Source organism: Trachemys scripta, chromosome 9, assembly GCF_013100865.1.
Source record: "Trachemys scripta elegans isolate TJP31775 chromosome 9, CAS_Tse_1.0, whole genome shotgun sequence".
Classification (NCBI taxonomy): domain Eukaryota; kingdom Metazoa; phylum Chordata; order Testudines; family Emydidae; genus Trachemys; species Trachemys scripta.
This window is the reverse complement of record NC_048306.1, coordinates 7926309-7950485: the sequence shown is the minus strand read 5'-3', so window position 1 is coordinate 7950485 and position 24177 is coordinate 7926309. Positions and strand designations below refer to the sequence as shown.

The 24177-nt window shown below is 41.7% G+C and overlaps 1 long non-coding RNA gene across 5 annotated transcripts in view; it reads right to left on the bottom strand.

The window, feature by feature from the left end:
- Window positions 1-24177, bottom strand: part of LOC117883229 — a 117525-nt gene that overhangs the window by 44193 nt on the left and 49155 nt on the right. For 2 of the 5 annotated variants that reach the window (XR_004647212.1, XR_004647213.1), the window contains exon 7: window positions 3796-3905. The exons of 1 other annotated variant lie outside the window; for it this stretch is intronic. This is a non-coding gene — a long non-coding RNA (uncharacterized LOC117883229). Of the gene's footprint in view, window positions 1-3795; window positions 3906-12161; window positions 13280-14801; window positions 14880-24177 lie in introns of those variants that run through there. 2 more of the 5 variants (XR_004647214.1, XR_004647217.1) reach the window with 2 other exon arrangements.

Genomic DNA, 24177 nt, shown 5'->3' with positions numbered 1-24177 from the left:
GGAGTAGGGCCTCATCAAAGAAGAAACCAGGAATCCTGCCTCCAAATCCCATGGATCCCACAAGGTGTGCATGGATCTTATCACTCCCCCAGGGCAGTATGTGAGCTGAATGGAGAGTCTGGGCTTTTCATCTGCTCCAGACCCCTGCAGCATGACAAATTCCATACACCAGCTGCCTGTAAGCCTTCTCTATCAGGGGATTTCCAAGTGCATAGGAAATCTGGCTGTATTAACTTTCCTGTTGAGTTTGCACTGGGTGCTGGCAGGATGACGCTCATTTCCTGTTGTGCTGGCCTACCTACTCCCTTCCCTTCCCAAAAGAGACCTTGTAGGGTTTGACTGAAGGAGAGAACAACGCCATGAAGGTAACTGACCTTCTGTCTGCACATCGGGAGGGGGAGCTCTGCCCATCAGACCTTGTGTTACAACTTTAAATGAACCTCCTCTAAGTGTGCACAGCAGTAATGCGTCCTCACCAGTAACACATTTATGAGGCAGGGGTTAAGTATGCAGACATACGGGACTGCCAAAGAAGAGTATTTATATCAACGATTTATATCATTTCTGCTTTCAGTCAACAATCTGTATTCTGAAATGTCCTGAAATACTTATCCAGATGATGGATCATAACTCACATAACAGTGTTTAAATCTCCCTAAATATAAATTTAGATAATGGCCCATAATAGCTTGGAAGGGCTGTTGTAATCTATTGGGTTGTTAATATACATTTTCCAAACTCCCTAAATTCCTATTCTGAGAATAGTTGGTAAAAGAGGAGATGATTATTCTAGTAGTATTAGGGTGGCGGACTCAGATTGGGGCCACATCCCTCTAGGTGTTAAGAGAACTCCTGTAACACTCAGCACTGTGCACATACATCAGACAGTCCCTGCCCCAAAGAGCTTACAGTCGAAATAGACAAGATAGGCAAAGGAGGGGAGAAAGGAAATGCTCTGATCCTCATTTTATTGATGGCAAATTGAGGCACAGCAAGATTAAGTGATTTGCCCAAAGTCAACAGAGGAGTTTATGGCACAACTGGGGATAGAACCCAGGTCTTCTACCCCTCACTCCAGTGCTTTGAACATAAGACAAGGCTTGGAAGGAGATTTTTATCGGTAAATGTCGATTTCACCCCCACACGCACAAGCTGACAACAAATATTTCCATTGGTAATAACTGAAATTTGCAAAAAGGCAAAGTGGGGAAAAATGCTACTTGAGAACTTAGCATTTGATTTACAGCTCTTTCCTTTATATATTTTGACATGTGAGGTTAACAATTTGTGGTTTAATGGTTACAAAGCTTGAACTCTTTGAATCTCAACATCTGCTGTCATTCAATAATTATTGTCTGGCCTCTCCTTCCCTCCCACAGTTTCCCACAACTATGAAAATTAAAGTCTATTACAATAGGAAAAATGCTTAAAATAATCATCAATGTTATCGGTTAAAATTATAAAACAAATACAAATGCATTCTGCCAAACCTACACAAGAACATCCTTCCTTTAGCTAGAACAGAAGGTGCAGCACTAGATGGTGCATAGGGAGTGGGGGCATGACCTTCACTTTCCTCCCCTTTCCATGGCTTGAATTTAAAGGGGCACACCTGGAGAGCAATCTGCGTTATGGAGAAAGGCATGCCCTGCTGCTGCATAGGGGTGCAAAAGGGATGGAACCCTCATGCCTAGAGCAGAAGGGAACAATCTGGCCCAGAGGGAACATACGTGGAGAAGCGAGAAAGACACCGACGATACGTCTACACTGTAATTAAACACTGTGGCTGGCCCATGTCATCTGACTCAGGTTTGTGGGGCTTTGGCTATGGGGCTATAAAATTGCGGTATCAATTTTTGGTTCATGCTGGGGCCTAGACTCTGGGACTCCAAAAGAGGGCCCAGGCCCAAATGTCAACATTGCAACTTTACAGCCCCATAGCCCAAACCTGAGTCAGCAGACAGGGACCAGCCAGAGATGTTTAATTGCAGTGTAGATGTACCCTAGGTGTCCAGATGAAGGAGAGACTAAAGCATACCTTTCATTTCTGACAGCTAGTATTTAATCTGGATTCATGCTTTGCGCTATATTTTTAGCTCAGTGTTAACGGGAGTTACACTGAAGCTCAGTGCTTTGTGCTGAGAATGCACTCCTAAAACTCGTTTGTGGGTTTAGCAATGCACAAACCTGTAGCTCCAGAATACATGCATATTGTTGATTTACAAATGCACGAGCCATTGTCAGTCCTCCAACGTCAAAATGGAATTATCCATCACACTGGAGTTAGGCTTCCTGCAACTATGTTAAGTTGGCCATATTTCTGATCACGTCTTTTAACCACATACACTTTACAACGTAAACCATTACCTATTTAAATATGCATTCAATGAGGAGGATTGCAGCATTGCCTGGTGTTCAAAAAACCATGAGTCAAGTCCCCCCAAAATTGTGCAATATGTCAATGGGAACAGACAGAAGACAGGTCTGATTCTCTCTGCTGGTTCCCTAGGACTGCCCCAGCCCTGGTAAGAATTAGAGCTGCTCTCTCTTGTGCCACTCACCCAGAATCCTTAGTGGCCCGATGCCAACGAAACATAGGCACAGCAGAGTGGAGTTTCACCACACCTGCTCCACACCCTTGTCTGCCCCTGACAAGTCCGCAGTGCTAACAGGAAGGGGGGTTCACGTAGGATCCAGCTGCACACACTTGTGCCAGCAGCGTTCTCCTTCAACAGGGGCATTCTCTGCTATCTTGTTGTGGCCAGCTGCTGCCCTGCTTCCGCCACTGAATTGCCACAAAGGGCCTGGATCTAATGTTAGAACCTGGCCCAGTTATTTTTACCCACCCACACAGCTGAAATATGGCTAAACTGATTTGGCTTAAACCAAACAATTCTAGCTTCAGGGTAGGCTCCAAACCACAACACCTAATCCCCAAAGGTATTTGCATGAAAAAGTTAAGAGCCGTTAAAAATGGGTAAGAGAATGGAAACAGAACCTCCACCTGTACCAGCAGCAAGCACTACAGGTGCACATTACAGTATTATATTAGTATCAGTCCTTAGTCCTTGTTGCCATTACAAATTGCTCTCATAGCTGTTTGTTTCCAGTGAATTTTTCTACATGCACAACTCTGCATTGTTAAAGTGAAATGTCGACATTTACGTAGGTAGCATGCCCTATTTCCAGGATTGACTGCGAAGAAAGTAATCACTGAAACTTACAAGTGATAGTACAAATGACATTACCTAATCATTGCAACAAAAACAAAACCCCTCCTTTATTCTTCTGCTCTCCTACTTTTCTCACCACAACAATCAGTTTAAAGTAACAAAAGCCTATCTGCACCAGAACACATGATGAGCACCAATTTAACTCTCTCTTAAAATTAGAAGAGTTAGAGGAAAGAATCAGAACTTCATATCACAACATCTTTTCAGGTTATATAATTGAATGTAAATGGGATTAGATAATGGATTCAGAAGATAATGAACACTACCTTGGTGCTTTCCTCAACCAAATATTTGAAGAAAAATATTCCCTCAGTATATTATCTGTTTTCTTTTCACCCACAGGGAGCTCCTCATCATCACTTTCCCATTATGCCTCTGGTGTTTAGGGCAGCGATGAAGCTCCTCCTCTCCTGTCTGTTTCTGGCAAGTCTTTCAATGATTCCCCAGCTGTGCCCCGGGTTTTTCAGCTCGGCTTCCACAGCTCTTCGCCATGTTGTTTTCGGGTGGCCTAGTTTTTGCTTGCCTTCAGGTGTCCATCTGATTGCTACTCTGGTGATGGAATCAGTTTCCATCCAAAGCACATGACCGATCCATCTCCAACGCCTCCTGGCAATGATGGTGCTCATGTCCTCTTGGCTGCACCGTGTCAATAGATCTCAGCTTGAGATTGTTCTGGGCCAAAAGATATGGAGGATTTTTCTGAGGCAGGTTGTATTGAAAAGTTTACTTTTCACACAAGAGGCAGAACTACAAGAAAAATTTCCCAAGCAGCGACACAGCTGCTAGGCAAGTATGTGCTTTTCTGAGAAGAACTGTTATATTTGTATAGTCTTAAGTATACATGTGGATACATTAGGAGATATGTTAGGTTTTCTGCTCCAAGATCCATTAATATCAATGGAAAGATTGCCATTGACTTTAATGGGAATTGGAGTGTGCCCATAGGACGTGATCTTATACCACTGAAGCCAAGGGCAACTCTCCCATTGACTTTAATCAGTGCAGGAATAAGCCCTGTGTCTTGCTTATCAGGATATGCTTTGAGCATAAGGTCCTGATACTAGACTTCCATTGACTTCAGCATGCTTTAGATCAGGCCCTGTAGCCACACAGTTCCACTCCTGCACTGTGCAACATCCAGCTCTGAAGATTCCAATAACAGAGGATGCATTAAAATATTTTTAAAAAAATCTTTGCTCAACAACATCAACAATGTAGATCTCCCAAAACAGGGCAAACTGCACCCATTGTTCAATCTTGAAAGGAAAAAAACACAATGGAATATTAGGGGCTTTAGTGCTTCCATATTACCCTGCATTGATTTGATTTTATCACAATCTGATGTTTATTGGCTCAATTTTAACATTTCAGCCAACCTACTGAAAGAGGATAGTGTTTTACTGTCCCCCGTTATCTTATTTCTTATAAATGTAGAGCAATTGCCAGTAAAGTGAATCAATTCTTCTGCTGTTATACAGAATTAATTAGCTGCTATAGAAAGAATATGATTCAGTTTCCATTATTGAAAAAAAAAAATCTGGTGACTTTTTTCCCTAATACATTTATTCATCTGTGACTGTTGATGACTAATATCCCATGGATATAATACAGATCATTAAAAATTCCTCTGGTTACTAGTAAAATACAATACAGCTCTTATAGAGCACATAGAAACTTACCGTACTTAGATAACCTTAAAAGGTTTCCAATTACATATAGAAATGAACAATCCTTGTATACTGTAATCCTTTGACACCAGATTTTTCCTAAAAGATCACTGATACATATCATTTCATAATCAGCATCGTATTTTCTAGGACATGCATTCATTAATGTGTACATATCTTAGACTGTTGAAGCTTTTGAGATCTCATCAAATATCAGTATATATTCATATGATGAGACCATGCATCGCCGTATGATTCAGTAAAGTATTGTTGCCCTAGCTTCCAGTCCCTGTGTCCCAGTCCGACACCAGCAATGCTCCTCTGCCAAGTGGGAACAGATGTCCAGGGCTTTGCACGTTGACTTCCCAGTAAAGGGAAATCAGTGAGGTGGAATCTAGGTATACTCTAAGTGTGACTTGCTTACACATTTACACCATCCTGACATGAGAGTCATACAGCATGCAGGGCAATTTCTTCTTCAGGGATCTCAGCCCAACACCAAACCCTAGTTCCCAGAGAGCAATTCTGCCTCAAGAATTTTACAGCAATCAGAAACCAAGACAGAAACCAAGACAGAAACAAACTCGCCTGCTTATCAGATAGCTCCTTTCCCAAGGACCACAGCTTTGCACAACAAAAACTAACACCACAAAAGCATGTCTTCCCAAGACTGAACATTTGCTCACACACTAAGAAAAAGAACTTGGAAGACTGTAACTGCACCATAACAGGCCGGCTCTGGGTTTTTAATTGCAGTGTAGACATACCCTTTGTGTCTCCTTTTCCCCATTGTAAAAAAAAAAAAAGAGGATACTAGTTCTCACTTAGCTCACGGGGGGGAGGTTGTGAGAACTAAGTACACCTCTACCTCAATATAACACTGTCCTCAGGAGCCAAAAAATCTTACCATGTTATAGGTGGAACTGCATTATATTGAACTTGCTTTAATCCACCGGAGTGCGCAGCCCCGCCCCCCCCCCCCCCCCCCCGGAGCACTGCTTTACCACATTATAAATTCGTGTTATATCAGGTCACGTTATATCAGGATAGAGGTGTAGTTATTGTTTTTAAAGCACTGAGCACTTACATAGCAGTTCAGATGTGAACGTCTACCTAAGAGCATTTTATTCGACTGACCTTTTGTTAACATTCTGCATGCAATGTAGCCCTTTTGTAACATCTTCCTTTATTCAAGTTTCACTAGTTATACACAAAAAGAACAGGAGTACTTGTGGCACCTTAGAGACTAACACAAGTACTCCTGTTCTTTTTGAGGATACAGACTCACATGGCTGCTACTCTGAAACCTGTATTTATACACATACATTTTTCTCTTTGCAGCTTCCCTCAGTGGCGTCTTCATTTCAAATTTGAGGGCACAACAAGACAGCAGGTGGAAGGACTAATTCGTGACTCGGATAAACAGACACACACTAGCTCTGCTTGAGCTATCACCTAAAAATAGTTGCGTGGCCACAGCAGCATGGGTGACCGCTCAGGCAATCTGCCCTCGTACATACTCGGGGGATTTTGCAGAACTGTACTTGGGCAGCTAGCCTGAGTTACTGCTATGACCTCATTGCTATTCCGAGCATGTGTATGTTTACCTGAGCTGGGAATTACCCTACATGTAAGTAATATATAATCATTAAATACAACTATTAATATTCATGACTCAAAATGTACTTACCTTTCGTAACCTTGTAACAACATTCTTAAGGGGTTAAACCATATTTAAGAGGGAGTTACGGCTGAATCCCAAACTATATTTTATAAATGCCCAGCTTGCTGCATAGTTAATAAATTAAAGCCCATTTGTAAAGTATTTGTTGTGGTAGGGTTTTTTTTTTAAAGTTCTGGCAGGCTTTCTACAGCATTATAGCATTCATAGTTAAAGCTGGACTGCCAGCATAATGCTCTGGGCAGAATTTTTAACCCCGGGCAGAATTTTAAACCCCAGGCAGGACCAATGTCTATCGGTGAAACCCAGGTCTGAATCAAGCTTGATGAAGTTCCCCAAAATTTCCTAATATGTACAAACACAAAGAACTAAGTCATTCACATGAGCAGTGGAATCAGTGCTGGGGCACATATTTCAAGACTGTAGTTAAAAGGAAACATAGATTTCATAAGACTCCAAGACTTATATACTAAGGCAATGATTTGGATGTACTGAGTTAATCTATCTGATTTCTTCCACTAATGAAAGACTAGACTAGAAATGTTGGCTGTATATTTTACACATGACAATGTTAGAGCTGGTCACATTTTTTTTTTTTTTGAATGAAACATTTTCCTGATGAAATATGGAGTTTTGTCAAAATTGATTTTTTCATGTAAAAAATGTCAATTTCAATTAAACTGTTCAATAGAAAAATGTGAAATGTTTTGATTTGAATTGACCTGTCAACATTTGTTTCACTTCAATTGAAAATATAAAAATGTTTCATTTCAACGTTTCTGAATAAACATTTTCTGTGCTACTTTTTGGCAAATTGTTTTTGATATTTTGACTTTTGTCCCCTATCAGGATGAAAATATTCAAATATTGGAATTTCTCCGAGGATGGAAAATTCATTTTCCATAGCTAGACTTCATGCATATCACTTCTGTGAAGGATTCAGCCCCTCTTAAATACAAATAAAAAGTGTTTATCTATTATGTAGAGATTTGACTTTTTTTATTTTTTCCCTTAGTTCTCCTTTCTTCCTTTCTATCAATGGACAAGAGAAATTGTGTTGCCTATGCAAGGTAAAAGGCAAAATACAAACAAAATCAAAATACATGGTGTATACTAGATGTAATACCAAATAATGTTAAAGCACAACAGTGACTATGTATGATTCTTGAGAAGGTGGTTCTGTTGAGAAATATTATCAAACAGTCAAACAAACAAAAGTAAAAGTCCTCTGAGCTGAAGAAGTAAGTCAGGTAATGCTAAATTTAAGTCTTCAACAGGAGTTTTATAGTTGCTTGAAACATTTTAATTTAGGTTGCAGCTTAAGACAGACAGAGATTTTTCATCTCTCTTATGCAATTTATGACCCCAGTCCTGCAGCCTTTCATTCCATGAATAATCCTTACCCACCAGATTACACCCACTGAAATGTGTTGTTTGCCTGAACATAGGTTCAAGGTTTGGGCCCTTTGTTACAATGTCTGAGGAACTGCAATATGAATGAGTATTATTTCACTCATTTGTAGTGGTGTTGTAGCCGTATTGGTCCCCGGATATGAGTAACAAGGTAGGTGAGGTAATATCTTTTATTGGACCAACTTTTGTGGTGGAAGATACAAGCCTTCAAGCTACACAGAGCTCCTCCTCACATCTGGGGGAGGAAGCCATGTGTCACAGTTACAGACACATTGTGACAGACTGTTAAGCAAAAGGTGTAATGCGTGTGTGTCACTGGTAAGACAAGTCCCAGCTCTGGCCAAGGTCTAGCCAGCAGTTGAGAACTGACAATCTCACAGCTGGAAGCTAAGCCAATTCACTTGTGTATTAGTACAGCTCAAAGTTAAATGTAGAAGAATGTATTGTGAGTTTAAACTTCATGAAAACAAATGGGATGCTGCATGCATTGTTTTCACTTCGCTGCATCTGTTAGACTGTAACAGCAAACATTTACATTGCCTATACCCCTGTAACTAAGTAACCTATCAAATGAGAAAGAAACCTTATGTAATGCAAATGAAGAACTTTAAACAGGAAAGTGCAAATTCTTGTGCATTTGAAGCCAAGTGGTTGGTGTGATGATCAGAGATCAAAAACTCTAAATACACTCCTGTCTCTGTGCCATCAAAGAAAGAGCCCACATGGGAAGTGACCCTGTCAGCTTGTTGTCTGTGAGAAGCTAGAAATATGGACACAAGGAAAGAAAAATCATCCCTAGATTGTTTGGATTCTAACAAGGCAGAATAACTTAACAAGTAGACGGAGATCCCCAGAGTTACTCTGGTGAGCCCTGAGAGACTTTTGGGAAACTGCCAGATTATATTTCTGCTACCTTTTGAAATGATAGATTGTGATTCGGCTAGACACGTATATTTACCTGCTTTAACCTTTCAATAACTCTCATTCTTTTTTCTTAGTTAATTAACCTTTAATTGGTTTACTTTAGAATTGGCTATCAGCGTTGTCTTTGGTGTGAGGATGGAAATTGACCTGGGTGAGTGACCGGTATCTTGGAACTGGGTGTACCCTGATATTTTGTGATTTTTGGAGTAAGTGACCATTTATCACATATTCCAGCTTACCTGGGTGGCAAGACAGACTGGAGTGTCTAAGGGGACTGGGTGTGACTCTATTATGAGACAATTGCAGTATTTTGGGAGTTCACATTTGGTACTGGCTTGGTGAAATATAAGTATAGACCAGTTTGGGGTGTCTGCCCTGCTTTTGACAGTCTGCCCAGAGGTAGGCATTCATGGTCATGAGCCACTCTGGACTGTGTAACAGCATGCTGAAAGCAGTCACTTGAAATAAAGAGGGCAACTGTGGGCTGGATTGTTATTCAAAAAGGGTTGGAAGCGGGTAAGTAAGAGTAGCGGGCAGTGTGGTGTGTTCCAAGTTGTTGTAATGAGCCACAAAACCAGTGTCACTGTTAAGTCCATGATTTTTGGTGTCTAGCAGAGTTATAAATTCAATTCAGTTCACAGGCTTGCCTTCTGAAGGTGTTCTGCTTGTTTCCCATACTTCACTTAGCATAAATTGGCTTGTTACGTGTGTTGTGAGGACTCATTCATGAAAGCAAAAAATATACCCAGTTGGGACAGAGACACAAACAAACAAAACCACTCCACCTCCTGTTACTGAAGATTTCCAACTGCGAGATTATTCTAATTTGATGTATGTATTTGCTTAAAGATGGGTTACTATTAAATCATCAAATCTAGTTATGAAATTGATTAAACCCTCAAGTAAACCAAGAATTCTTTATACATTCAATGTAATTTGAGAAAGCACCCTGTTTAGCTATTGGCCCCAAAAGTAACAGGGTATTTTTAATCTAAATGACAATTGATACTGAAGTTTCAGCCAAGTAGCTGCTATAGGAAATCACTCCCAGGTTGAAGCTAATGTTGAGACTGTATCTCAGATGCCAGTTGAAGGAAGCCCACCCCCAAATTATGGGTGGTTAGGTAATAGACAATCTTCCCCATGCCACAGATAGGGTTATATGAAGAGTTGTCATGCTGAAAGTTGTTGCATTTAAAATGCAAACAAGAATTTAGGTGACAATAGAGTGACCTCTCAGGCTTAAACATGCAGCTCTGAACTCATTAGATATATGCATGAGTCATTTTTTAAAGAAAACAAAGTTATTGAATCTAAGGCTGAGATGGGTGTTTAAGAAACTTTCCTATAAGCAATAGTTTTTGATAAATTCTGTGAGTGTCTCTCTCCTTAGAATCCAGGTGATTATGTTCTATTAACTTGCTGACCTTCAGTTTCCAGGGGCAGGTTCCCTTCCCATGAGGTTCCAGACAGGATTTGAATGGCAATCTGCAGGAACTCAGCTGGAAATGTGGATACATATTGCAGGATCAGACCCAGACTAATGTAGGATCTAATTCTGTCCCAATTCATACCCCATTGGATCACCCTGAAATCAGCATATTGCATAGTGGTGTCATTTAGAGCAGAATGCAAAATCCTACAGGTTTAGAGTTATTCATTATGAATATTTCAAAACTGTAATTGCTAAGTTGTGGTTGTTTCCTTCTAGAATAAGGATGTTCCCTGACTCTTGATTTGTCCTCTGGAGGGAGATTCCCAAGCTACAGCCAGATGGCTGTGGGGCTGCTGCAAGGCCTGAAGCATACCGGCCAATTTATGGAGGACTGGGAAACCTTAGCCTGACACATTTCACAACCTGAGGGGGGGATCATGATATATTTGATATCAATAATGCATCTGTATCCTTAATGGCTAGTTACAGTACTTTTTCATATTGGACCACAGGATCCAGTAAAGATATATGAATTCCACTGGCATGGCAACCCGTCACATTTAATTACTGTAAAGCTAAAGGCATTACTATTAATATGTTTCATAGACCAATGCAGACAATTTGGAGTGGACGGGGAGAAATTAATATGTTAGGAATCTAATTTAAGTGCAATTCCTAAGCTGCTCAGGAAGGAAGGTGATCGTTTTCTTACAGCTGCTTATGAGTAACGTGCCCGATTATTTTACTGAGAAAGGGGAAAACGGAGACTAAGCAGAAATTGCAGTTCGGGAAATTGTGACCTATAAATTATGCTGATAAAGAAAGTGAATGCTGCCTGGTCTTTTTATTTTTTTAACATTCATAATGCTTGAGTTTCAAACTGAATTGATATAAATAAATGTACTTTCTATGCAGGGTAGAGCAGTTGACTTCCTATCAGAGGGCCATTGTCTTGCTTTCAGGAGACCCTATCAGTTAATGAAATGGATATTTGTGCATTTTATTTACCTGATGCATTTTATGCAGAAGATCTCACATGGAGCAAGAATTTTGTGATGAAAAGGACTGTATTGGTCAGTCAACTATCCACACACAGAACTGTAAAAACTAAAAATAATGAAAACGTCTAGATTTTATCTTCTTTAAAATGTGCCTTTGCTTTTACAACTTCTAGTAGTTCCGAATTTTTTAGAAATCAGAAAAGCTCATATAAAAGGCTGCTCCAAATTATTATCACATAATAGTTGGTTCATTGTTATTGGATACATGTAAGATAGTCTCAGCAGAAGAGATTGGGGGCTTGGATTCATGTCAAGGAACCTACTTTACTGATGACCATAAGCTAACTAGTAGTACCACACTTTTCAGCTCAAATCAGAGTTGTCTCTGTATTTATCACAGAGGTAGTGTGTAGGGTAGGAATCCTCACTGTGCTGTAATGATTGTGATAGCATCACCTCAGATGTAGATCAGAACATTAGAAATATTTTATCATTAAACAATAAAAGTTCCTGAATGGTGGACCTCCCCCCACAAGCCAGGCGAATCTTATTTAGAATACTCCTTGCCTACTACTCAGATCCGGATGTTGGAATTCTGTTTTCTCTACATTAGATACACTCTCCAAATGGTCATTATTTAGCCAAGAAGTTGAGATCAAATTTATGCGTAAATCTTTGGTCCACTTGATTATTCTGGCTAGCAACTACAATATGTGGTCATTTTCCTAAATTACTGCAGAATGCCAGATTAATCTCGATCCCTCTGCCCACTATTTCCACAGGTGAGGGGACCACAACACATCAGTGATTCCAAAAACAGAGGAGGCATCTTTTTCACCTATTAACTTTATTTCTCCACATTTGGAGATATCATCTGCATTTATCATGCAGTATGCTAAAATGCTCTCTCTACTCAGACCACAGTTCCCTTTTGGAAATCCTCTAGAGACAATACAGAGTTGGCAAGCAAGCTTCAGAAAGCCTTTGTTGTAGCATGAGAACATCTGGAGTAGTCACCATTTCTGCCTCTTATCCAACATCCTCTGTGGAATATGAGAGATGGATTTTTGGTACTACTTTAATAACAAAGGCCCAGACTTTAAAAAATAAATAGGCATTGTAACACTGAGTGAAGGAACCCCTAACTGATTTAGGTGACTAGCTCCTAAACGCTAGCTGATTTAAGAGGTTAAATCTCATTTTCAAAAGGGATTTAGGCACTTAGTCAATGGGATTTTACATCTAAATGCCTAAATCTTTTTTTGGAAATGAGATTTAGGTTCCTAAATAAGCTAGGCATTGCCACACAAAGTGCAGCAGACTTTAAGTAAAAATCTGGCCCAAAGATGCAGGCGGGTGGTTTTGAAAATCCTACTAGGTGCCTATCTGCATTTTTAGGCACCTAAACACCTTTAAACATCAGTCCCAAAGTCTCCAAAAGATTCAGCAACAGTTGATAATGAGTAAACTTAGCCTGAGAGGATCTAAAGCGGTCAGGACTTGCAAATGTATAACTACAGACAATTAAAACACAAGTGCACAAGAGTACAGCGATAACGCACAATATTATTTCCATTTGAATTCCATGAAGCTTGCCCTTGATTTCAGATCTTCCACAATTGTTTTTGCTTTCAGTGTTGTTGATGCTTCCTTTTCAAATTCAGGAATTGAAATTCTTTTGATGGATGTATTTAGGTTGCAGACTTTCCGTGCTTTTATCGCTCCTGGGGAAACAAATTAATGGAGCCTGGAAAACCTCAGGGCTCTTCTGACAAAATTAAATCTTCATTTTGATGTGTTGGTGCATTAGTTAGCCAACATATACTGCTCACGTCCAATGGCCATCCTGACCTAAGACTGCAGATGACATTGCCCCAGAGAGAAGTTTCCTAAAGAAGAACTGGTTCAACCATTTACAGATATTCCTACAAAGAGAATTATTAAAATCGATCAAAAAGCTTCATGTTTAAATGACAGATATCGAACCTCAGACTTATGATGGTGAGATCTAAAGCAGTTTAGGGGATTTTTGGCTCCGTTTTGAATACGTATGACATATATTGCATTTTTAGACCCTCCTCCCCCATTCAGGAAAGCACTTAAACATATGCAGCAACTCTTCTACTCCAAAAATAAACTAGCAGGTAAAATGGGCCTAGACTTTGTCTACACTTGAAAGCTATATTGGCATTGCTACATCTGTCAGGGGTACGCAAAGCACCACCAATATTACCACCACATCTTTGACTGATGCAGCTATGTGAACATGACCCCCGGCATCAACATAGCTCCGTCAATAGAAGAATGCTTCAATCAGTGTAGCTAGTGCTGTTCGGGGAGCTGGTGTTCTTACACAGACTGAAAAACTCCTGCTCGTGTAGGCTGCATCTAGACAACAGGGCCACATTGGGATAGCTATGCTGATTCAGTGATGCTGGGATAGTCTCTGCAGTATAGACCTAGTCCTGCTGGACAGATCACACCGCTGTACTGCAGTCTTCCTGCTTGAGCTGCCAGACATTATAGCTGAATTACAACTGCAGAGACTGAGAGGCAGGAGTTAAGCAGGGCAGAGAACAGTTTTCCTGTCCCACGAAAATTTGAGATTTAAAATATTTGTTCCTGTTCCGCATCAAGATGAAGCGGAGACTTTTCAAAGTGTTATCAATGGAAATTAATTTGGGTGGGAAAAGACTGTCACCTTGATTCACTTTTGCTCACTTTGGACTCTATCCTCCATAAGAATGAGGCCCCTCCACTCCCACAGGAGTTAATAATAATGATTCCTTTGAGGTCACATAGCACCTTGCAGAGTTAGGCCAGGCTCCCTATGTTATGGCCAAGACTTGCTTTGGAAACATCCACGTTTCTCCTTAAATAGCGGTAGAGGTTACTGCCGAGAGATTCAAGGCTCTGCTACTGCCAGAGCCTAAGAGTATGTCTACGCTTTGTTTTAAAATCCACGGCAGCGAGTTGCAGAGCCTGGGTCTTCAGACGTGTGCTAATGTAACGCCCACACCTTCTGGGTGTGGTGTTCTGTCCTATCTAGTGGCACCAAGGCCACTGAGGACTGGGGGGGGGGGTCAAACTAAGATACGCAACTTCAGCTACGTTATTCGCATAGCTGAAGTCAAAATATCTTAGTTCGACTTACCTGGCCGTCCTCACGGCGGCGAGTTGACCACCACGGCACCCCCATCAACTCCGCTTACTCCTCCTGCCGAGGTGGAGTATGGGTGTCGATTCGGGGATCGATTTATCGTGTCTAGATGAGACACGATAAATCGATCCCCGATACATTGAACACTACCTGCCGATCCGATGGATAGTATACACGTACCCTTAGAGAGAGAGAGAGATAAAATGAGTTTGCTCTTCAGCCTTAGCTAACAGCCAGTTGGCTTTTAGCTCATGCGGTAGAGGCTCATGCATTAAGCTCCAGAGGTCCCCGGTTCGAACCTGCCCACTGACGACCAGGGTCTGTTGGTGTTACACGCACAGATGCTGGAGCTCTGGTTCTGGAGCCTGGGTTGGGAGAGTGGATGTCAGTGACAGAGCGACAATGTCTGTGTTATTTTATCTTCAAGTAATCCACTAGTCTTAATAATAAGCATGCGTCTGACGAAGTGGGTATTCACCCATGAAAGCTTATACTCTAATACGTCTGTTAGTCTATAAGGTGCCACGGGACTCTTTGTTGCTTTTATATTTGCTGTACTACTGAAGTTGTTATTATATGATGTCAAGTATCAGAGGGGTAGCCGTGTTAGTCTGGATCTGTAAAAAGTGACAAAGAGTCCTGTGGCACCTTATAGACTAACAGACGTATTGGAGCATGAGCTTTCGTGGGTGAATACCCACTTTGCCACATGCATCTGACAAAGTGGATATTCACCCAAGAAAGCTTATGCTCCAATATGTCTGTTAGTCTGTAAGCTGCCACAGGACTCTTTGTCGCTTATTACATGATGTCATTTTCTTGCTGCTTTTGTTGCTGCACTATATCATTTCTTCTTTCAGAAGAGTCTGGTCTTGCAGGTAATTATTGCAACTGTCTCAGATTTCATCTATGCACTTGACCATTATTATTCATGATATCATAAAATTGAAGTAGCACTTCATTCTCTTAGAGCCACAGTAACGCCATAGTCTACACGGCCGCTTTTAGCACCAGGGCATGAGGTCTGTAGACCTCAGCTGTGTGACTCGGTGCCATGGGTTTTAAAACACAATGTGGACATACCATCAGAGTATTGTCTGCATAGAATGGATATCCTGCTACCTAGGACACCCCAGTAAGCAGTGTAATATCATAACACTTAAGTATGTACTTGACATGGAGCCCGCATTGACTTTGTACAGAGAAAGGCATAAAATTCAATGGCTGCAAGTTGAAACTAGACAACGTCAGACTGGAAATAAAGTATAGTTACTCTCACTGTTTAAAAGTAACCATTGGAGCAACTTACCAAGGGTAATGGCGGATTCTCCATCACTGACCATTCTAAAATCAAGATTGATATTTTACTAAAAGATTCACTGTAGGAATTATTTTCGGGAAGTTCTATGGTCTGTGTTCTAAAGCTCAGACTAAATGATCACAATGGTCCCTTCTAGTCTTGGAATATATGAAGTGTTTTGCCGAATCAGGGCCTAAGCAACTTTCCCTGATTAAGGGCCTGATCCAAACCCCAATGAAGGTAATGGAATCAGGGGTGGCTCTAGCTTTTTTGCCGCCCAAAGCATGGCAGGCTGCCTTCGGCGGCTTGCCTTTGGGAAGTCCCCAGTCCCGCGGCTTTGGCGTACCCACTGCCGAATTGCCGCCAAATCCGCGGGACCAGTGGACCTCCCGCAGGCAAGCCGCCGAAGGCTGCCTGACTGCCGCCCTCGCAGGGACCGGCAGGCCACCCCCCGCAGCTTGCCACCCCAGACACGTGCTTGGAGCGCTGGTGCCTGGAGCCGCCGCTTAATAGAAGGACTCCTTTTGACTTCAAGGAGCTTTGAATCTGGTCCAAAGACCCACACCTTAAGAACAATGGGACTGCTCATAGTCTTAAAGTAACACGTTTGCAGGATTTGGGCCTAAAAGAAAACTTCATTTTCAAAAGTCTGAAGAGTTGACTGACTAAAATGACAGGCACAAAATGTATATGAGGAGTCAGTGGAGTTGTAGAGATATAAATTGCATAAGTTGACTGATCCTTTATTAGATTCTAAAAAAGAGAAAATTGTATTCACTGTAATAGGCTCATGAGACATAAGTCTCATCTTCATTAAGGTTTATCTGTCACCATTAAATTAAAGACTCAACTGGATTAATTAAATTCCATTTCTAATTCTGAAACTTTTTTATTATTATTTTAACTTAAGTTAAACAAAAAAAATTACAGAAAAACCCTATGTGTTGTGATCAGATCAGGCTCTTCCTTTAATTATATGGTATTTTGCCAATTTCCAAGTCATTTCAAATTACAGTATAATTATAACAAAGATGACACAAACACTGCAGAGAAATGCTTTTGAAATGGTAAGTCTTGCCCATGTGGACAGAATTTGTCTTCTCAAGGGAGAGAGGCTGACTTTGTGGATTAATTCTCTGGAGGGAAATATAAACTAAATCCAATATGTCACCCTTACTGCTGTAGCAAGGCATTGCTGGTTACCTCAGTAAATCACGTCTCCGGGGTAGGTTCTTCGCTAGCATTCCATAAGTGGGAAGGAGACTTAGATCAGCTGGGACAGGCAAAGGAGTGGTGGAGTACTGACTTGAGGACATGCTCCAATCTTATTTCCCACACCATCAGAGGTCATATGTAGTAATATGACCAGGCTAGAAGAGAGGCAGGCCGGAGACAACAGTTCTCCAATCTCTAAACTGCTTTGCAGTAGGATTTTTTTCCCCTATAGTCATTTGATGAGTTGCTTGCATATAGATTGACCAAGCGCTCCCTTCATCAAACTGTAGCTCCCGGGCTTTAGAGAGTACGGCCCCTTTAAACCTTTGTCCTGAGGTAGAGGAAGTGCTGGTGGGTCCAGGGGCATGGGGAGGGGGAGGGAGAGAGAGAGCGCACACACGCTACAGGGCTACAGCAAGCAGGCCCTCACATAGCCAAGCAGCCAAGAACCAGCCTGAAGCCCAGGAGGGACAGAGCGGCCGACCGGGGACACCACAGAACAGGAGACACGAGGAGCACTGTACCAGGGAGGAATCACCTGACAAGGACAAACTGGAGCTGGATCCAGTATCACTGCTACCCAGAGCAGCATGGGTCCCATGAATACTGGGGCTTGTGACCTTGCATTGGGAATGAGGGGGGAGGCTGTAGCTAGATAAGTGGGGAGATTGTCGCTCTGCATGGGTTTGCAGAGAGCGGCAGAAGAGGGCACCAGAGAGTTTGTTGGGGAAGGTTGGCTGGTGCCAAAGATGACCAGGAGCACCCAAGACTCATTGCCAGACTGGAACTTTGCCCAGTACTCCTGAACTCCGTGTCTGTCCTTTCAGACTGTGGTACCACTGGGCCTGTAGGATATAACCCTGTTTTATCACTCCACCATCTTCCCCCGTTTTTCTCCATTCATCACCCTTGATCAATCCGTCCTTCAGCACTCCACTCTGCTGTCTGATCACTTCATTGGGGACTCGGTCGCGGATTGAAATTCCCAGAATTCTTCTTTCAATTGCCCTCTCTGTGACAGCCAATTGCTGCTCCGCTGTCTTTGTCAGCGCCCATGTTTCGCTGCCGCACAACATTGCTGGCAGAACTGTTGGGTTGAAGAGGCTGGCACATATTGCCTTGCTGATTTTTCTTTGGAGGACATCCTTGATAGAATTGAAAGTGCAGCAACCTGCTTTCACTCTTTGCGAGAGTTCACCTTCCTGATTGTGGCGCATGTTAGTTTCTTGGCCCAAATAGACATATTCCTCAACTTCTTCTATTTGTTCTTCCATAATTGTTATTTGGGCTTTTAGCAAAGTATCAGACTGCATAAATTTAGATTTGGAGTGGTTACTTTTCAGTCTGACTTGGCTGCTTTTTGTGTTGAGTTCTCGCAGCATTTTCTGTAGTTTGGTAGTATTTTCGGCAATCAGCACAATATCATCCATGAATCTGAGATGGTTTAACTGCTCTCCATAGATGTTGATTCCACCCTTCCAATTCATCCGCCTCATTACCATTTCAAGGCAGGCTGTGAAGAGTTTCTGTGAAACTATGTCTCCTTGTTTCACACCTTTCTTAAATAGGATGCGAAAGAGGTATCAAATAAAGTTATATCTGTAATACAGTCAGAATTTGCTTCCTTTAATAATTTGATATAGTTTGTTTCAATGCCCTGCTCTGCAAGAGCTTTCAACGCTGCATTGATCTCTACGCTGTAGAATGCTTTTAGTTGACAAAGGCAATGCATAAAGGGAATTTGTATTCCTTTGAGCATTCCAACAGCTGGTTTATAGTGGAAAATATGGTCCATTGTGCTGAAATTCCTTCAAAAGCCTGCTGTTCTCTTGGCTGCTTGTCCAGACTCTGTGAGAGTCGGTTTGTTATTATTTTGGTGAACAGCCTGTAGACATGTCAGATCAGACATACTGGACAATAGTTCTTTAGATCGTCACGATTGCCCTTCTTGTACAGCAGAATGGTGTTGGACCCCTTCGAGCTAGATGGTATCTTCTGCATTTCCAAGTAAAGGCTAAACCTCTGAGCAAGGGTTTTCCCAGAGGTCTTGGCCTCCAGCTCTTATTTCAATTGTCAGTCCATCTTTACCTGGGGATTTTCCTTCCTTCATTTGGTGAATTGCATGTTGAACTTCCCTGACAAGTACTGGGAGTACATGCTCATTGGTCTGTTGAACTGTTGGTACTGGGACATTTATCTGAGATGTGAACAGTTAGGTGTAGAAATCTCTGCCAACCACTTCCATCCCTGTTCTGTCAATTATTGGTTTTCCATCCCTGTTCTTCAGTGCCATTTTTGTTGACCTGTACAGTGTCAATTCCCTTTTGTATTTTTTGAGGCTTCTGTGATCTTCAGCCATCATTAAGAGACTTTCATTTCAGTACTTCTCAAAGTCCTCCTTTAGTCTTCTTCTTATCAACTTGCAGAAGAGGGAGTACTCAAGTTTGTCACCATCATTTCGCTTCATATTCCTCCGCTTCTCCAGCAAGTTCTGTGTTTCCTCCGAGATTCTTCCCTTTGTTCTTTTTGGTCTTTCTTTCTCGGCTAATTTCACACTTTGCCTCAATTTATCAATTAAGTTTTTATAATCCTCATTGCAGTTATCTATAAGACTCCAGTCTTCCTTGGAAATGTTTGCTTTCAAGATTGCTTCGTCGAATATTTTTGGCAGCTGTCTCTGATTTGCCAACTGTAGCACTTTCTTCTCCACCTCTTCATTGAAGCTGAGCTGTGCTCTGAGCCAGTGACGGTCACTATCAGTGTTAAATGATGGTACTACTGAGATGTCTTGTACAATGAGCTGCTTATTGACCAGAATATCATCAATTTCATGCTTGTTCTTCTCATTGGGCATGATCTATGTGCCCTTCCTCTTGGCCTTCTTCTTAAACCAGGTGTTACCAATAAATATTTCTTTTGTCTCCGCCAGAGTTGCCAGTTGCTCTCCTCATGGATTCCGTTTACCAATGCTATATCTTCCAATGAACTTTTTGCCTTCTTTCCCTCTTCCAACTTTGGTGTTGAAATCTCCCATCACAATCATATATGTGGATTTTTGAGCGAGGGTTTCCTCGAGGTCTTGATAGAATTCTTCCACATTGTCATCTTTGCTTGTGCTAGTGGGAGCATAAATCTGAACAATCTTGAGGGTGCTGTTCTTGTTCAGTTAGAGACATATCACTCTGATGCATGACTTGAACTTGCATGAGATGATTTTTGAAGACCATTCCTTGTTGATGATGAAGCCATTTCCTTCAACGGTTCTCATGCCTTCTCCTTTTCCCAACATGATGGTACTTTCATCTCTCCACTTCACTTCCATCTCCTTTCTTTGTTGTGTTTTGCAGAGACCAAGGATATCTCAGGTTGTCCTTACCTTCTCCTCCATTAGATGGTTGATCTAATCGTCTCTCATCAGTGTCCTGCAGTTATAGGTAGCCCTCTTTCTGGCCCTTGAGATTTTTAACAGCCTCTCATCGACTGAACTCCACACCACCGTCATAGAACAGATCAAGGAGTGCACAAGGAGTTGGGGCCCTTTATTCATGCTGTTTTAGCCATTTCTTCATCCCCCCGCACTGGCTATGCTGTCAATGGCATGTTTACCTCCTTAACTTAGCTAGCACCCAACCTCAAGAAGGAGAGCAGCTGTCCTCTCCCTGGGTTGGCAGTCTGACACCTTACTAGCATGGTTGAACCTACTAAAGAATACACTCCATTACCCTCGCTGTGAGATAAGCCAGGGTCACTGCTACACCACTTTGAGGTGCTGAGGTAGGATTTTTCAGCAGCTCCATTCATCCCTTTGAAAATAAATATTTCCCTTTCCTATACTCATTGTACTATTCTGGTGTGTGTGCTTACTCCAGGGGGGGTGGAACAGGTGCCCCGGGATAGAAGGGAGTGTCTCCTGCTACGTTTCTGTGCGCGTCTTTCCTTGGCTAAAGCTGCCTGCAGAACAGACTCCATGTTGGCCATGAGGGTGCTACAGTTACAAAACATTTCACAAACAGCCAATTTTATAACGGATGGATACGTAGAGAGAGAGAGAGAGATGGAATACAGGACATTGTGGTATAAAGGGTTTTAGCAACATGAGTTTGAGATGATTACTAATGAGAGGCACAGCTATGAAGGAGCTATGCAGATTATCCCAATTGAGTACAGATAAAGCCTTTATATTACTCCATACTATTGTGTGTTTTGCATTAGCCACATAGGCTATAGAAACCTGTTTTAGTAACAGAGGGTACATCTACCCTGCAAACTAAAAACAAAACAAAACAAAAAACAGCAGTGAGCCTCGATGCCTGGGTCAACTAACTCAGGCTTGTACTACAGGGCTTAAAACAGCTGTGTAGATGTTCCCACTTGGGTTGGAGCCCAGGCTCTGAGACCCCACCCGCTTGCTGGGGTTTGGAACCCGGGCTCTAACCGGAGATGGAACATCTACACTGTTCTTTTTAGCTCTGTAGCACAAGGTCTATGAGCCCAAGTCAGTTCATTTGGGCTCTGAGACTCACTGCGGGGGGGAGCGGGGAAGAGCACAGTGTAGAAAGTACTTTAAGGCACAGGACTTCACAGTCAGTGGGATGGAAGAACTAGTCCTAGTAGATTTTTTTTGTTTTGTTTTTAAAATCTCGCTGTAAAACACGGCGAGCATGCACATGTGAAAGTCACAGCTAAAATGTAAATGAGTGCCGATGGCATCTGGTATGATCTAGTGTCTGAAATTAAATTAAGACAAGCCAGAGTGGAATAATTAATGCCTCTTTATAACCGTGGAGGCACGAATTTTGAAACTGAAAAGCTGGAACAATCTGTCCTGGACCAGCATCATCAGGGAAAGCGTTCTGGCACAAATGGTGTGGGCTCCCATGGGATTTGAGACCAGAATCCGGCTCATTATGTTTAAATTTTTTGTGATTATAGATCAAAAGAAATCAAAGCCGTATATATAAAGAAATAGTTTAACCTAAACTTAATGCCTTTTAACGAGCCATGAATCATTAACCGTAATATACATTGTTCTTTTTACAGATCTCGCTTAGTGGAATACGTTTTAAATTGTGATGCTTCGGGATATTCATTAGCAGCAAAACCCCTTCTGAGCTGAAATGTGAGCATCCCCTAGAGCGTCGGAGAGCTGAAAAAAGGGAGAGGGAACATGTAATAAACTGATCTGAACAAAATGAAGGTCAGAGTCAACATTCATGCAGAAAAGAGGTCGCCCGAGAAAGATGTATTATTAAATAGGAACTGGAACAAGTAGCAGGAGGAAATAGTTGCTTAGCTTAGGTAGTAATCAAATAGTAAATAATCAAGAGGCTCCCCTAGGCTAGGAGGAAGAACAGCTGAAAAGCTGCAATGCCTCATCGAAGCTATATCACACTGGCTTGGGAAATAGTTTATGACTTACTCGTCAGCTCCTCAACTGGTATAAGCCAGCATAGTTCCACTAAGCATAATGGAGCTGTGTTCATTTACACCAGGCAAGGATATGGCCATATGTATTTTTTTTTAAATGCAGACATATGAATGATTTTCTTACTTCTCAATAAAATGGATTGAGTTTTATCATCAAAGAATTATAGGAGGAGGAATGACAGCTTTATGTTGCAACAGAAGCAAGAGACAAACAGATGTGAAATTAAAAGTAAAGTCAAATACATCACTGAGATGATCAAATGAATGACAAGTGGGGAAAAAACCTCCCTCCAGACAGATATCATCATGTGGATAAAGACTAGCTATGGATGATGAAGACCGATCAGCATCACATTCATTACTCTGGAGGGAGACAAAATACAGTAGTAAACTCAGAGCAGCATGGGTGCAGAGCGTTGTGAATAGAAGTGAGCAGGTAAATTATCAAAGAGAAATGACTGACAGAGCACCTGATGATATACTTGTGCATCCCATCTATCAATGGCATGCCTTGTGCTGTTCACCTACAAGCTGAGTGAGATAATAAAAGTTTAATGACTGTCGGTGGCTCTCGCAAAGCAGCAAAAAAGCCAAATAAATGTGACAGCACGGTGTGATGTTTGACGTTGCAAAGTTATTCCATTCCCAATTCATCTGGGAAGTCCATGAAAGAAGGATTGGCTACTAAAATTCACCTAGAATGATGGCCATTGGTGCTCTCTCCTTCCTTAGAGGTTTTTAAGGTCAGGCTTGACAAAGCCCTGGCTGGGGTGATTTAGCTGGGAATTGGTCCTGCTTTGAGCAGGGGGTTGGACTAGATGACCTCCTGAGGTCCCTTCCAACCCTGATAGTCTATGATTCTATGATTTTTGCTGTCTCTGTCTAGCAGTTTGTCTTAAACAATCTCTTCCTACCTAGCCTGCTGCCCTGTAAGAATTTTAATTTTCACACTCAGTAAGCTCCGTAACCTGATGCACAGAACTGCAGCCTTTCAGTCAGTTTTTAATATGGCTATTCCTCCCTTTCTGTTTTGAACGCAATTTACATAAATTTAATACTTACACCTAGTGATCAGAAAGATTTATTAGTTGTCAGCACACTGTAAAAATTACAGTTACTACTCTGCAGTGTGGCAAGAAACACAAGCATTAGCCTAACAGGTTAATACTGACACTGCTGATGACCTGTGGAGGTATTCACAAAGCATGTATATAAGAAATACATGGAGAGAAGCTGAAAAGCTAACCTGTGATTTGTGCTATGGTTTGCAATCTCACATGACTGTAACAATTAGATTTAAAATTGTAGATCACAATTCAGTCCCTAGTCACAAGGGTGCAAGTCTAGAGTAACTCCGGGGAAACCAAAGGAGTTCCTTGGACTTCAGATCAGTAAAACTAATAGCGGAACTGGGCTGACCACTCTCATGATGCCCATGTTGGGCTAGGAAATGTGTGTGTAAGAAAGCCATAGCTCAAATGTCAATGTGTGACTACGGACTACCATATGATCAAGTGACTTTAACTGATGACAGACGGCATTGGAGCAACAAACACTCGTTTATAATTGTTGGTGCAAAGACTAGTCTATAAAACTTTTAGGGATGGGCAAATTCAGTTTGCCCAATGTCAAGTCCACTCAAACACTGACTGTTAGCCACTCTGGGTTTGTCTACACTGCAGCTGGGAGCAAGTCTCCCATCCCTGGTGGACAGATTCACA